We start from the raw sequence: 10820 nt of genomic DNA on the forward strand, positions 1-10820 counted from the left end.
GGAATGCTTTCACAACCCTACACCTGAAGTTGAAGCCTGGATCAGTGCCAAGCCTTGCCGGTCCATCAGCTACCCACACCGATCAAGTAAGTCATAATTATTTGCTAGCCGCTAGCTACTTTATGGGTACCAGCTAACTAGCCAACATTAGCTGTGGAGGTATTTATCCATGAAACCTACACTGCGCTACAAAACCAATACTCTGTTAAACTGGTTAGATTTGGAAAATTGGTTGTAAAACAAGACATTTGTCTTTTGACCAAGTATCTTACGTGTAGGGGACTACATACAGCATGAATACTTAGGTAAGCAAGTCTAGTTATGTTCTGCGGCTAGACGTCTGTTACACGGAAAATGACGCCCGACGATAACAATTCATATTTTGTAAGCCTTTCTTTAGATTGGTGACTTTATATTTTGTAAGCATTTGTTACGGTTTGGTGACTTTTTTTTAACGTCGAGTCGTTTCTGCTATTTCGTGTGTGATATGCGATCGGGTGTTGTGGCTAGGTGAAGGATGTTTAGCAAACATTTGCTGACTACCCTCGAACATACACCATTACGTATCTGTCAATTCGAACACAGTTTTGACTTCAAATCTGTCGTGACACGTCAGTTTATCACGAGTGTAATGCTCAGCTTTCGACCCATGAGATGTGTGCTCTCTGTCTGCATCAGGTTCACTCTTCACTGGCCAGCACATCAAGTGCTCACGTCCAGACATCCCGGAGCAGGGATGCTGCCTGCCAGACTGACCCCATTGTCTGTAAATAGGACTGCAGCCACACCGAAGAATGTTGTCTTTCTCTATACTGGAATGCTTTGCAGGTGAGATGTTTTACCTTGTAGTTGTTGAAAGTTTTTGTTGTCTGAAATGTCATAATTGAGCCGGGTTTCTCCCGCACTATAAGGCACAAAACACCTAGACCAGGTCCCCTGAAAAGATTGTCTTGTGAATGTAATTTATATTTGATTTACCAAAAAATGTATACTTTTAGGGGGTTTTCAGATCATAGTTCCTATGAAACTTCACAATATATGAAAAGCTTTTTCCAAAATGTTTTATAACTACTTTCAAAAATATTGTTTTTTTTGTTACTACCATTAAAAGCAGCATTTAAATGTTTCAAATGCTATCTCAGCTGATATCACTTTCCTGATGCTTGAAATCAGATTTTTTTTTAAAAAGTAATAAGAACAGCTTCTATAGCATTTTGGAAAAGAGCTTTTCATATGCTCTCCCATGATGATGCATGTGTCTCTACCAGCTAACCCCCACCACCATGACAAATGAAAATTCTGTGAGAAACACCGTTTACACATTGTTTCTTGTTCTTTCAGACTGTACTTGGCGGCGATCCACTTTAATGAAAATGCGAACCGACCACAGGCCCAGACAGCAGACGGTGTACCTCTCTTCAAAATCTCCTTTCCCAAATCCAAGAAGGGGGAGTGCACAGTCAAACGTCAAAAGACTAAGCCAACCTTTGGTAAGACCTCAAAAGTTCAAGAATTCAAGTCCAACTACTTTTGCCTTTATCAAATTTACTGAGGTTAATTCCAACAAATAGGAATACAAAAAATGTGAGAAATAGAAATCTAAACAAACATAAATATATATATATATAGAACAAATATAAATATATAAATAAACATTGAAATGTACAAATGACTAACTGAAATATACAAATGTTGTGTGTGTACAGTGTGTATGAATGTTCTGTGTGAAAAGGGAATGTGGATGTCCTGATGGACCTAATTTTTCACACGCGAGGCAGTCTAAACCCGGTGCAGTGTCCTTCATCATCGGGGTACTTGGCACGGATACGCAGGATCACACAGGCAGGAATGACCACTCTGATCCAGCGACCCAAAAAGCCCCAGCACCACGCCACGAACCGCCTGTAGGCCAAATGCCTGAAGCGCCTGGAAGAACAGATAGAAAAAATTACACTTGCAGAGAATGTTGTTGTTCTTCTGTTATTGCTATGTTGTACATATTTACATATTCCTATGGATTATTCTTGATTGTGTTTTTATAATGTCTTGTAAATAAATCTACAAACACTCTTCATACTGTCTGCATAGTTGAATTATCAGGCTCTGTTGGGTGGGTGTACTGTAAACTCTTATGTATGTGGCTATGAGTGATTATTTTACAACGCTTACCGATGGGTTCTTCTCAGGCGTAAACTGCCAAACAGGTAGATCCAAATGTTTACAGTGTTACCTGAGGGATCTCCATGCAGCATCTATTCTCCCTTTCTGTGGGCATTATCTCGCAAATTCCACATTGACACCTATTATTTTAAAAAAAAAGGCAGTGTAATGATATTCTGTTTTCAGGTAATGCCGGCAAATATAACAATCAAACATCTTTAGTGGCAAGTAAATGAGTTAACATGTGAGCATGGAGAATAATTACATGCTGGTCATAATACTATCATGTTTTTTGCATGCCATATTCTACTGTATAACTACATGGGCAACGAACAGCTGGCTGTTCCCAGTGAAGACAGGCTACTAAAAAAGGTGTACACAGAAATATGTGGCATAAGTTTCATTCCGTGTAGTTACACTTTGGATCCAGCACTTGGTCAGGATATGATGAGGTATGTTTTTTTTTTTTGTATATTACAGCATGTAAACCTTTTTGTCTAGCAAACTTGGTTATAAATCGCTCCCCTTATGTCAACACTGGGTGGAGAATCATTTGCATGTTGGCAATGTGTACTATGGGAAAAACTTTGGCAGTGTTACTGTTGTACAATGCAAGGCGACATTGAGAAAGTTACTTGGTGTAGAGACTGGAGATGCCAGCAGCCATACTCACTAATGTTAGCACTGCAAATACGTGCCCACATTACAAAATAAGTTGGGAACTTATACGTTTTGTAAGCAAAAATAATATTTTAGGTAGTCCTGATGTAGTGACTACAATTTCTGCTCTAATTAGGCTACCGTAGGCTAAGCCACTGCTTGTATCTGCGCACCTCAGTGGTTCGAACCGACCCAACTATAAACGTTTCCAGACATAACATTTCAAACTCACCATTCTGAGACGTTTTGCTGAAGGCGCTGCTGATCTGCAGTTTGTTGCTGAACTGCCTGCGCCTCGGCTTCAGGGTCCGATTCCGGGTCGAAGGCGAACAGTACGATGGTTTGCTCACCTGCCATTTCTATTTTTTTTTTTCCTACTAGCAGGCAGCTAACATGCGCGGAGCCAAAACAGAGAATCAGACACGCCCCCATTCAGCCATGACACACCCCTCGCGCTCCTCCTTGCTTCTCATTAGGAAAACAGGGCACTGGAGAGAGCTCTGAAATGCGGCTTTCTTCTAAGTGGCCAAATCTGCGTTTTTCGGGTGAATTTTGAGAACGCCTGGGGGTATAACATCCTGAAGCCTCCGAAAGCCCATTTAAAGTGCCGCTACTATACCATGCCATGGGAACTTTAAAGCTGTCAGACTGCTGAACTCGAGCCGTACTCTGTAGATTCCCACCTCTCTCTCTCTTCACCACACAATGACCTGCACTAAAAAACACTTTATCCACCAAAGGTGCAATATTTCATTCATTCATCACAGGTGCAATATTATGGACTACCTCCTGCTCTCACATGTGTATTTAGTATTTAGCAAAGCTAATTTAAAGCTGCAGTCTGCAGGATTTGTTGTTGTCATACGTAAAGTCCTACTTTTTGGCATTTTAAGAGTTTACATGATCTATCAGAATGCTTGAAGTTGAAAACGGTGACCTCCGTAGTCGCAAAATGCAAGAAATGCTTATTTTTTAACCGAAAAATAAAAAGTTATTCAACTTCCTGTCCCGCCCCATCAAAACACATGAGAACTCGTGCACGTAGACGTGCACGCCAGATGCGCTTACACTACTCCTCATTCAACTCACCTGTCATTTGCGATCATGGAAGACACAGTAAGTAGACTAGCCCGTAATGAAGTTCAATAGTCTAGATAAATAAGCGTGGGGACAGCCTACCTTGTATCGCGCGTGCACAATCGGTGATTGACAGGCAGCAGAGCCCAGCTCGTAAACCTGATTGGTTACCTTTTACCGGTCCGGTCTGCAATTTTGTAAACAAACCTGCTGGCTTTGGAGGGACCTAGCGGGACAAATAGGGGACCTAGAGAACTATTTTTTTTTTTTGTATTGGGGTATTTAATGTACTACTTTCAGAATCCCCGGACAGTTCCCGGCATTATGCTTGAAAAAGAGTTGCAGACTGCAGCTTTAAGCTTCACTATTTAAAGCTGCAGTCGGCAGGTTTTCAAAATTGCGAGTCTAAAATCGGAAAATTCGAACTGATACAACTTTCAGGTCGCTCCCCCAACCTCTACCAAGCTCCGAATCGCCCCCCAAACCCCTCCCCCTCTGTGGACGAGGTTGTGCACGTGAGTTCACACCAGTGTTGAGCGCACACAAGCTGGGGCAGACTCACGCTCAGCAGCGTGTGCACAAGCTGTGATTGACAGGTAGGATTCCTCCACCCTAACTTGATTGGTTAAAAACAGCCGGGAGCGCTCGGTTTTTGTAAGCATGATTACAGGCTTCAGAGGGAGCTACAGATTTCGTTATTTTTTCTAAACAGCCTATTTAATATTCTACTTCCAGAATCCCATGACAGTTCAAGCTAATATGACTAAAAAAAAGTGACCGACCGCAGCTTTAACTGTTTATATTTTTGCTTTTTAGATATATATTTATATACCTTTTTTTTCTCTTGTTGTTATATTTTGCTCTTAAGTACTTAAGTACTTGATTTTAATACTTATTTATTAGGCTTCTTAAAGCCTGAGTCCTAATTTCGTACCATAAACATGTAAATGTGAGCTGGTATGACAATAAATGTTCTTTGATTCCTTGAATCCATGTAGCTTGTCTTGGACAGCTACTAAATTACTATACAGATGACACAATCCACCAGAAAGCAGCCTGAACAGAGCTGCTTGTTTTCTTTCCAGCCATTATGCAGGTGAGTCTGTCCTACACCACAAAACGGCACATCTTTGTGTTTAATTTCTTTGCAAACTGGTTTTGGAATTTTTTTTTACAATAAATACGTTATCAATCAAGATAAAATTCAGATAGTATAATTAAATGTTCAAAGGGGGACATGCATTGATGGTATGATGAACAGTGGGGTGGGGGTAGGATGATTTGAGTTACTCATCTCACAGATGTAACAAAGCACTCATGTATGGCAACCACAGGGGTCAGCAGAATATGAATAGACCAAAAGCAGGCTAGATTATAGCCTAACAACATACACCATATCAGTCATGTTCACTAGCCAAAAGATCACTTAATGATTCAACACATCTACACACCATCAGTCGCTTCAGTAAAGGACAATACTAAATGCATAAGAATCCATAGTTCTATTGCAGACAAAGACCCAACATAGAAGATTATACGTTCAGCAAATTAGGTCAAAGAAAAACAGCTAATTTGTGTAAGTGGGAGAAAAAAAGAGTGGAAGAAAAATCTTTATGGGTGTAACAAATACAAACAAGCCAATAATCTACTTTTAACGAGATGAGCGATCATGGCCCTTTGTCAGTGCGTTGAAGCCGCGTAATCAATGGCGGTGATTTAGCCGCCCCGTTTAACTAAAGGGCCCCCTCTGCAGCAGAAGTCTGGATCTTCATTTATCAGCCACACGTCTTGCACAAGACTGTGCCCTTGCCTGCAGGGTGGTTGATCAGAGGTAGTGACAGAAGAGTGGAGTGGGGTGAAGTGAAAGCATGGAGAAAAGGAAAGACAAAGAGGACAAGCAGGAGGAAGGAAATGTGAAGGATGGAGATTTGAAGGGATGCAAGGAGACTCCACTCGTCCACTGCCCAGCTGTCAGGTAAATGCCATCTGGGTGTTTTACAGAGGAGGCTGCAGCTGTTGGCATTTTGAATGCACATCTCACACTACCCGTCCCTTTTTCACACTATTCTCTACTGGCTGCGTTGAAACTGTCTTACTGTTTGACATTATTTAAAATCAGAAATGCCAACAATACAATATTCATATGTGAAATCACAGCCAATTAAGAACGAAGGGAAGATGAAGAAATTTACACTCTGTGATGGCCGGCACCAACACTTTTACCAAATTAGTTACATTAGTTTCACATACAATGGACACACATAGTGACACATTATTTTTGTTTACATATAGTAATTTGACTTTGCTGAAATATATACATTCTATTTGTAGCGTTCACATTTAGTACCAGAAATTGTAAGATGTATTTTGACCCTAAACCAATTTAAAGCTTTATAAACCAAAAGCAGTACTTTAAAATCAACTCTTTGATGGACAGGCACTTAATTAGTGTTGCAGAGGATTATAATCCCCGGGCAATATGGTGATGTACATGTGTGATGTCAGCGTATCTGAGCCGGCAGGAGCAAGTAAATGTTGAATAAAAGAAGCCCTAGATTTGAATCATGAGGAACTCCACACACGTTTTTTGTCAATCACGATAGCCGTAAAACTACAGTGGGCAAGCTGGCTGATGTTTTCCAGGAAATGCATCACCAATAACTGAAATGTCTTGAAAATCTTAAATGAGGTGTGTACATCCATCTGAATGATTCATAAATTCTCATACATGCTAGTTATTTTGTTTGAAATTTCTACAAGAGGATCCTGCATCAGCATGACTTCTGTCTATGTAATATCAAATCAAAATCAAATCAAATTTATTTGTATAGCACATTTCATGTACAAACAGTTCAAAGTGCTTTACATAAAATAAAAGCATTGCAGCAGGGAGTGCAAGAAGCATTAAAAATACATAAAATAATATAAAGAGAAACAAATAAAATCATTTAAATGAATTTAAAATCAGGCAACAGTCTAGATAAGTTAAAAGATATTTCATGCATAGACACATGAGAAAAGAAATGTTTTTAACCTGGATTTAAAAATGTCTACATTTGGTGAAAGTTTAATCTCCACTGGCAGTTTGTTCCACTTATTTGCAGCATAACAGCTAAATGCTGCTTCTCCATGTTTAGTCTGGACTCTGGACTGGACCAGCTGGCCTGAGTCCTTGGATCTAAGAGCTCTGCTGGGTTTATATTCTCTGAACATATCACAGATGTATTTTGGGCCTAAACCGTTCTGGGATTTGTAAACCATCAGCAGGCTTTTAAAATCTATTCTGTGACTGACTGGAAGCCAGTGTAAAGATTTTAAAACTGGTGTGATGTGTTCAGATCTCTTAGTCCGGGTTAAAACTCTAGCAGCAGCGTTCTGGATGAGCTGCAGATGTTTAATGCTCTTTTTGGGAAGTCCAGTTAAAAGAGCATTACAGTAATCGAGTCTACTGGAGATGAATGCATGGATGAGTTTCTCCTGGTCTTTTTGGGAGAGGAAACCTTTAATTCTGTTGATATTTCTGAGGTGGTAAAAAGCTGTCTTGGTGACAGCTTTGATGTGGCTGCTGAAAGTCAGATCTGAGTCTATCAACACTCCAAGGTTACGAACTTGGTCAGTGATTGTAAGGTCCCGAGTCTCAAGATATTTACCAACGCTGACCCTCTTCTCTTTGCTACCAAACAGAATGATCTCAGTTTTGTCTTCATTTAATTGTAGAAAATTCTCTCTCATCCAGGTGTTTACTTCCTCCAGACACTGACACAGTACGTCTGCTGGGCTGCAGTCGTCCGGTGACAGAGACACATAAAGTTGTGTATCGTCTGCATAACTGTGATAATTGATGTTAAAATTCTGCAATATCTGACCCAAAGGGAACATATACAAGTTAAAAAGAAGAGGTCCAAGAATTGACCCCTGGGGGACTCCACAAGTCATGGCCACTCGCTCAGATTCATAGCTGCCAATAGTAACAAAATAACTCCGGCCTTCTATGTAGGACCTGAACCAGTTAAGGACCGCTCCAGAAAGTCCAACCCAGTTTTCCAGCCTGTGCAACAGGATTCTGTGATCTACAGTATCAAACGCAGCGCTGAGGTCCAACAGAACCAGGACTGAAACATTACCAGAATCAGTATTCAACCTAATGTCGTTTAACACTTTGACCAGAGCTGTTTCAGTGCTGTGATGACGTCTGAAGCCTGATTGAAACTTATCAAGACTTCCACTTTCATTCAGAAAGTCGTTGAGCTGGTTAAATACAACTTTCTCAATAATCTTGGATATAAAAGAGAGATTAGAGACAGGTCTGTAGTTGTTCATCATAGAGGCGTCTAGAGTTCTCTTCTTTAGGAGTGGCTTAATGGCAGCTGTCTTTAGTGACTTGGGAAAAATGCCTGATGCCAGTGAGCTGTTAACTATTTGTAGGAGATCACTTTCTACTGAGGTAAAAACAGTTTTTAAAAAGTCAGATGGTATTATGAACAAGTTGTTGATTTCAGCTGCCAAACTGTTTCCTCTAGGATTTTTAAATTAACAATATTAAATTGTGACATAACGTCAGAGTTATTTCTAGGTTTTAGACACAGATTAGTTTTCTTGTTTGTCTGTGTTGCGTTAATGTTTTGTCTAATTGTTTTGATTTTTTGGCTAAAAAAGTTGGCAAATTCATTGCATTTCTCAGTGGAGAGGAGGTCTGTGTTTGACTGTTTAGGAGGATTTGTGAGTTTTTCAACCATAGCAAACAGAGTTCGAGATTTGTTGATATTCTTATTAATCATTTCAGATAAATGCAGCTGTCTGGCCTTGCACAGCTCATAACTACGCAGGCTTTCTTTGTACAGCTCATAGTGAATCTGAAGCTTTGTTTTCCTCCATTTACGTTCAGCTTTCCTGCATTCTCTTTTCAGATTTTTGACCGTAGTGGTGTTTCTCCATGGGGTTTTCTGTTTGATCAAGGTGCTCTTGATTCTTATCGGTGCAACAGCTTCCATTACGTTAAAATGATCCAGCATTTCTTCAACCGACTCTGCGCTCATTGTTGGTAACATAACTATGGCCTCCCTAAACTGAGCACTTGTTTTTTCATTGATGTACCTCTTCTTAACTGAGAAGCTGGTTGTTTGAACATTCTGAGTAATATGTAAATCAAATAAAATACAAAAATGGTCAGACAAGGCCAAATCAGTAACCACAACAGAAGAAATATCAACACCTTTAGAAATGACCAGGTCCAGAATGTGACCTCGAAGGTGGGTAGGTTCTGTTACATGCTGCCACAAACCAAACATATCCAGCACAGAAGAAAATTCTTTGGCAGTACCATCCGTCATATTATCCATGTGAATGTTAAAATCCCCGGTCAAGATAAAATGGTTAAAATCAGTCGAAATAACAGACAATAATTCAGAAAAATCATCAATAAAACTTGCACAGTATCCTGGAGATCTGTAAATGATTAAGAACAGGATTTTAGGAACACCCTTTAAAATAAAACTCAGATATTCAAAAGAAGTGAATTCCCCAAATGAGATATCTTTACACTGGAATGTATCTTTAAATAAGGCAGCCCCCCCCCCCCCCCCACCTTTCCTCCCATTTCGGCATTTATCCATAAAACTAAAGTTTGGGGGAGCTGCTTCATTAAGAACAGTAGCACTTGTGCTCTCTGTTAACCATGTTTCTGTCAGAAAAAGAAAATCTAAATTGTGTGAAATTATGAAGTCATTAACTAACAGTGACTTATTGGACAGAGATCTAATATTAAGTTAGGCTAGCTTTGTGGAGTTTACACTGGTCTCTGTTGTATTCCGAGTTGTATGTGGTACCGTTAACAGATTAGATAAATTCACCCAGCAGGTTGACTGTTTTCGATTCCTTCTTTTACTAACTAATACAGGAATCCTACTGGGTCCCAGCTTGTTCTCAGAACAGCTGTCAGAAGTCGGACTTCTATAGCAGGGACCCTGAACACATCATGGCATGGTATCTTTGGTTTGAACAGTGCTATCTTTGTTTTGAACTCTGGGTGTTGTGCTGCTCCTTGAACATCCAGCACATCCCCTTGTGTCCTGCTCTGCCAGGACAGATGATGTAAGAGGAGGAGGAGGGGGTGCTCTGCGTTTCTCGGTTGATGGTGGTCGCTGGAGTCCTGGCTGGGATAGAGACATCCTTTTGAGACCTTGGGTGATGTGGAGTAAAGGGTCTGGTGAGGGGGGAGGGCTGGGGGTTGTTTGCCTCGCTGCTGTGTCCTTCAGTCTAATCTGTACAGTCATGTTTGGGTTTGCCGTCCCAACAGCACGTAATATAAAGAATGTCTGAGCATAATGTGGCCTTTGTATGTTCCCAGAGTTTTATTCATGAATCCACAGATTACTATTCATCTGTTCATTTTGCAAATGGCCATTTTATGTTGGATGCTTTTAACTGCAAATGCACTGAAATATATTAGAAGCCATTAGAACTAGCTGTCCACTTTCAGGTTCCCACAGTGTTCTGACTTTATCAGCAATCATTCCCTTTTTGCTTTTCTTGAGCATTTTATGTTTTACCCTCGGGCTTAAATAATATGTTGAATATTTGTGTCCTACTAACCTCGATAGTAATTTTCTGTAAAGAACATAAAGCTCATGCAAAATCGATTATGTGAGCCTCGAAAAACTTTTACTCTGTCTCCAAACTCTCTACTCGTGGAGTAACAAAAATAACAATAGTGGCATTATTGAGACAGGAAGCAGCCTGACAGAAATCATCCACTGTCTTCAGCAATATGAGTGACTTTCCCCAGAGATTTGGAAGAACTGTGAACACGCAGCCGGGGCGTGCTGATAAAATTGCTCTGCTTGCTCTTAATTCTGCAATATTCTCAGTGTAGTTATTGTCAGCTTCTGAGAATGTAGGTCAGATGGAGTGTTGATGCTGTGTTG

General features: G+C 40.3%; 1 long non-coding RNA gene across 1 annotated transcript; it reads left to right on the top strand.

Moving 5' to 3' along the window:
- Window positions 1–776: 776 nt before the first annotated feature.
- On the top strand, window positions 777–1792 carry LOC142382829 (uncharacterized). The gene is made up of 3 exons (XR_012769958.1): window positions 777–828; window positions 1342–1490; window positions 1707–1792. It is a non-coding gene; the product is annotated as an uncharacterized LOC142382829 (long non-coding RNA).
- The last annotated feature ends 9028 nt before the right edge of the window (window positions 1793–10820 follow it).

This window comes from Odontesthes bonariensis, chromosome 6, assembly GCF_027942865.1.
Source record: "Odontesthes bonariensis isolate fOdoBon6 chromosome 6, fOdoBon6.hap1, whole genome shotgun sequence".
Classification (NCBI taxonomy): domain Eukaryota; kingdom Metazoa; phylum Chordata; class Actinopteri; order Atheriniformes; family Atherinopsidae; genus Odontesthes; species Odontesthes bonariensis.